Raw genomic sequence first — 6000 nt, 5'->3', positions numbered from 1 at the left:
TGGCTGTGTCACTTTGAGTAGCTGTTTACACTTTCTGAACCTCAGTTGTGTCTTTTGTAATAACAGGAATAATATTATAATTTCTTGAAGTGTTCAAAGTCCAGTGAGGCAGACAGATGCTACCTCAGTAACAATATGCTCAGTAACAGCAATAACTACCCTTTTCTGAGCACGTGTCCCCTTGCAGGCACCATGCATTGCCTCATTTATGGGCTCCCCATAGCCCTGTGGAGACACAGTTGGTGTTATTCCCATTTTGCAAAGAAACTGAGGCTCAGAGAGAAAAAGTAAGGTGTCCAAGGTCATTCCATTATCAGGTGTCCCATCCAAGATTGGAACTCAGTACTAGTGATCTGCCGCCCAGATGCATAGGCCGTGTTTGTGCGTGTGTGGCAGGCGTGGGGACAGGGGGACATGGGTTGTGTGGGATCCCAGAGCTGAGGAAGGCAAGCGGAGAGTGAGCAGCAGCTGAAGGTGCCCCCGAGGGCCACGCTGGGGATTCCAAGCGGGAGGACCACTGGGCAACTGTCTCACTCACTTTTACTCACTTCAAACCCACTCTTTGATCTCCTTAGGCCTGAGCTCTCTCTGCCTCCCAGCTCCAGTTTCTGGCCTCCTGGGTGACGTCCTCAGCTCACCTGCTGACTCCTTCTCTTCATCTGGGCCACTCCACTCCCTCTGGCCCCTGCTCAGTGCCCGGGCCTGTGCCCGGTGGCCTGTGGCCTGGCCAGGGGTATGCGAATGGCAGTGGCATTCCAGCAGGGGTGAGATCACCACCTACTGCCCGCGAGAACATGCTGCCAGGGGAGGTCGGCCTGCGTCACTTGCTGGCCTTGCTGGCAGATCATAAAAGCTGGAAATGCCTGATGAGGTCATCGTGCCTCAGGGCCTGGGGAGCTGGACCCTGCAGGCTCCCTCAATGGCTGACGCCTCCTGCCACCTCCCTTTGGAGAGGCAGAGCAAGGGGGCCAGGCTGGGAAGGCTGCTCTCAGTGACCTAACCTTTTTCTTTGCTCCACTGTGGGGCCCACCTTGGTCCCAGGGAGGTGAGGACAGACCCTCTGTCTTCACGCAGGGCAGCCCCGCTCCCCAGGGCTCTGCGAACAGCTCTGAGACCCAATGTGCTGGGCCCTACTTCCAGGAGGGTCCAAGCAGCTGTCTTGTTGATACAGTGGGGTGTGGAAGAGTAGGGAGGGGACTCAATAAGTAACATGTAATTAACGCTGATGTAAGAAGCTGCCTGCCACGGCGGACTGGGAGAGTCCCAGAGTCTAGAACTAGTGTTGCTTCCTGGCAGAGCCTGTCCCTCCCTTCTCCGGGTCTCAGTTTCCTCATCTGTAAAATCAGCGTGTGGGCCTAGAACTGAGGATCTTCGTCTGCTGGGAGTGCAGAACCCTCTGAGGTTAGGCAAAACTGTGAGAACGTGAGTCCCAGAGCAGAAGGCTGTGATGGGTCCCCAGTGAGGCTGGGCCTTTAAAAGTCTGCCCCACCTAACAACTTCTGTTGCTTGAAGCTTGCTGGGAAATGACACAGAAGCCCCTGGAGTGGTGCCCAACTGCCCATGTAGCCTGAACCCTGCAGCTCCGACGGCCCAGCCCGTGTGAAAGGGAGGGCACCAGTCCAGTGTGCTTCTCAGAGGAGCTGGTGCCGGCACAGCCCCTCTGAAGCACCTGCCTGGGTCCCCAGCCCCAAAGAGGAATGAATGATGCAAAGAGACAGCCCAGTCCCCATCTTCCTTACAGCCTCGCGGTGCTGTAAGATGGAGTGACACAAATGATCAAGCTGGGCAGGAGGTGTTAGGTCCAGGGCCTGAGGTCGGCCACATCACAGGGGACCTCGTTCTGCTCACTATTGCAACAGCTCTGGAAAGAACTTCTGCCTGCAGCTGCAGGCAGCTCCACTGGAGCCGAAAGGCGGAAACTGAAGCATGGAGCAATTAAAGAGCTGCAACGGATCATCAGCTTGTTAAACAGTATTCCTAAGAAGGCAAGAAAGCAGGTAATGATATTCTCAAGGCTTCGGCTTCTGCGGGGACCTATCAGGTCAAGCACAGAGCTCCAGGCTGGTCTACCAGGACCTTTTGCCCTCTTTCCCATGTGATTTAGCCCTCAGATGGTCCTCAAACTCACACTGGGCAATTTATAAATGTAGAGCACTTCAGAGTTTATAAACGTGCTCCGGAGAGCATTTAACTCTTATGCTAATTTCAGCTCACAACAGAGGCCTAAAGAATGTGGTGTCTGAGTGATCTCCTTCATCTGCTATATCCATGATTGCTCTCATTTTTTGGTGAGGAAAATGAAGTTCAGGGGTCACCCAGCTATGAGACACAGGCCTGGCCTTGCCACCCAGATGTTCTGAGGCCAAGCTGAGGTCCACACAATTAAGTCATGATGCCAAAATACACATTGTAGGTCTAAAACAGGGGTAAGTGATCTAAGGCACTCGATGCTTGTTTTTATAAATAAAGTTTTATTGGAACACAGCCACATGCATTCAAAGACCACAGACTATGGTCTGTGGCTGCTTTTACCATAAGGGCAGCGTTGACTAGTTGCAACAGAAACTGTATGGTCTGCAGAGCCCATGATATTTCTTATCTGGGCCCTTAAAGAAAACATTTGTCCTGGTCTAGAATATATAAATCAAGACAGATTTCCCCAAGAAAGTTGGTCATTAGGCCTGATGTCTAAGAGTCCACAGCAATAATGCAAATGACCACAACGCCTGTGTTTAATCAACTGTTAACCACACTGTGCAGGTGGTTCATTTAAAGCTTGCAAGTTACAGCCTCAGCAGGGCCTTAGCAAGTATTGAGGCCTGGGTAGTAATTTTGAGAAAACCACCACCAGAGGAAGGTGCTTGTATAGAAGCTAAGAAGCAGGGGTGGGAGGCAGGTTTCAGGGGGAACTAACTGCTTAGGCTCTCCGGCTCCTGTACAAGAGGGAGACGGTCTACAAGGCCATCTTGCAGAGTGTCAGTCTCTGGAGAAAAGGTGGGTGCTCCCAGGAGTTTCTCTGTACTTTTGCTTCTTGGGACTGGCCTTGGGAAGTGGAAAGGGGACCTGCTGTGGCCCCCACTGGGAAGTGGGCAAAGGTGAATGGGCCCAGGGAGCTGAGCGGACAGGCTGTTGTCTGCGAAGGCAGAGCGTCTAGATTCAGGAGGGTCTGCATCTGTTTCGCCTCCCTTACCCCTGACCCCCTGGCCAACGCCAGGCAGGAAGGTTCTGGGAAAGAGGGCCCTATGCCCAGCTCGGCCAGAGCATAGAAGCAGGAGTGGTGGCGCCCACGGCCTGTCCTCACAAGGGCCTTCTCCTGTTGCCAACTTGGGCAGCTCTGGGTTTTGTTTTATTTGGGGAAGTGGCATTTCCTCCTCCTGCCCATAAGGACAGTGGCACTGAGCAAGGGTAGCCTCTGAGAGCAGGAGATGGTAGAAACCAAGGAGTCCCTGAGCAGTGTGAGGGGGTGGTGGGGGTCCTGGACAGGGGAGAGTCATCTCCCGGTTGATTGTGTGCACGTGAGTCCGGGGGCAGGAACCTCCCCCCGCCCAGTGCTTCTCTGCCTCTCCGAGGGTGGGACATCTGAGGCCACCACCCTCTGGGCTCTCCCCTAGCACGGTTGTGCCGGACCCCGTGGAAGGAACCGAAGCTCGGGCTCCATAGCAGTGTGCTCTTCCCTCTCTCCCGCAAACTCGGATCTCAGCCCGCTCGGCGCTTAGATTGGAGCTTTTGGGCTGGGTGACCTGAGTCACAGCGCTCCTCCCCTCCCTGCTTCCCCCCTCCCTGCTTGTCCCCTTCCGAGTAATCTGCAGCGTGTCTAGAGGCACAGTTGCTTTTATTCGGGGCGTCAGTCCTCCGGGGGGTCCCGGTGATCCGATCCCACCTCCCAGCCGGCCCCGCCCCGCCGCGGGCTTTGTTCCCCGCGCGGCGCAGTGCGGAAGGCGGCCACACGGGGGCGCTGGGGCTGGCGGCGGGGCGGGGAGCGCCTGCTGGCCCCGCCCTCCCCTCCTTCCCCTCCCCTCCGCCTTCCCCTCCCTCTTCCCCTCCACCCTCCTTCTTCTTTCCCTCCTCCTCCTCGCCGCTGGGCGCGGACTCTGCTTCGAGGGCCCTTTCTGAGCCTCCTCCCCGGCACCCCGCCTGCCAGCCCAGCTCGCTCGTCCCGCCGCTCCCGCTGCTGCCTCTGCTCCAGGGGTCGGCGCCGGGACCCTCCGCATCGCCCGTCCGTCTACACCCGCGCACCAGTCGCGGCGACCTACCCGGCGGTTCATCTTTCCCCGGGGGGGGGGGGGGGCGCGGAGATTCTCGCCAGCTCGTGGGCTCCCAAGTCTCACTCTAGCAAGAAAAGAAATACCTACTTTCCTCTTGCTGTTTATCTATAAATTCAGACGCATAGTAGGCACTCAGTAAATGTCTGTTGAATGACTTAGTGAAATGTTAGGCACTCGTGTATTCTTTATCACACTAATTTGTTTAACTATATTTTTTTCGAGCAGTTTTATGTTCACAGTAAAATTGAGTGGAAAGGGGAGAGAGTTCCCATATCCCCGCCAACCTCACCCCTGTCCCTACACAGAGAGACTCAGGTGACTTCCTCAAGGCTGCATGGAGAATCTGTGGCAGAGAAAGGCTTAGAAACCAGCCTCCTAATCCCTGGTAACACCATCAGGCTACCTTTAGCGGAGATCAACAAGGATTGAAAATGATAGATGATAAAGGAAATTTTCAAAATCCCCAAATCATAAATAAGAAACGTTGAAATATAAAACTCTAATTATCTATGTCAGACTCTTTGAAACATGTAAAATATAAAAGGGTTAGACACTGTTATTGGCATCAGAAGCTGTAATGATGTTTCTTTCTTCTATAAACAGATGAGAATAACAGAAAATGACCATTTTGCTTAGGAAAAGCACTCTGACTATAGTCAACCTTCGCTGCTTTTTGGTTATCCTGCATTCAGTCACACGCCTATGTGTAAAGACATTTCCGTTAAATGAGCATTATTAGTGTGCGGCAGAAGCTAAGAGGGCCAGGAATATCTTTTTCAGTCTCCTTTATCTTATCTCCAGTCTCTTGGCAGCTAAAGGTTGGAGACCTATGCCTTGGCTACTGGGCTGCTCCTACCGGGGACTTTGCATCTGGAGAGAGCGGTGCACAGACGAGACAATAGTCATGGAGTGGCAGCTCCTGGTGCTGCCAGGGGCAGTCCCCTAGGAAGACCTGGGGCATGATCTTGGACAGTTTCACTGATGTCCTGCCTCGTTTAGTCACTGCCTGCTTTCTGAGACTGGCTTTCCAATTTCCTGTTAGTCTTCTGAGCTATATTATCTTTTTTTTTTTTTTTTTTTTTTTGAGATAGAGTCTTGCTCTATCACCCAGGCTGGAGTGCAGTGGCCCAATCATAGCTCACTGCAGCTTCAAACTCCTGGTCTCAAGGGATCCTCCTGCCTCAGCCTCCCAAGTAGCCAGGACTACAGGTGCGTGCCACCACGCTCAGCTAATTTTTTTTTTTTTTTTTTTTGAGACAGGGTATTGCTATGTTGCCTAGGCTGGTCTCAAACTCCTAGCTCAAGCAATCCTTCTCCCTTGGCCTCCCAAAGGCAGTGCAAGCCACTGCACCCGGCTCACAGTATCCTTTAAATAAATCCCCTTTCTGCTTTAGAGTTGGTCTCTCATCACTTATATACAAGAACCTTGGCTGATGCATTTGCAGGAGAATGAATAGCCTATACAAATCCCTGCATGTAGTGCTTTTGTTGGGCTCTCTTTCTCATGCACGTCTCACTGAGAAGATTAGAGACACACTTGTCTTTGATGTCCAAATAAAATAAAGTTGGAGGCTATGATTAAATTTCACCAGGGCCTACAGCCTTGCCCCAGGGAAAGAAATTTTAAACATCAGAATATCTCAGTGTCCAGCTAGTTACCCCACCTCTGTCACTTGTCCCCACTCATGGAGAGACCGACCTTCAGGTGGGAGAATATTCAGTGCAGCTCCCAGGG

This window comes from Eulemur rufifrons, chromosome 5, assembly GCF_041146395.1.
Source record: "Eulemur rufifrons isolate Redbay chromosome 5, OSU_ERuf_1, whole genome shotgun sequence".
NCBI classification, from domain to species: domain Eukaryota; kingdom Metazoa; phylum Chordata; class Mammalia; order Primates; family Lemuridae; genus Eulemur; species Eulemur rufifrons.
The sequence above is the reverse complement of the archived record's forward strand: the minus strand, read 5'-3'. Positions refer to the sequence as shown.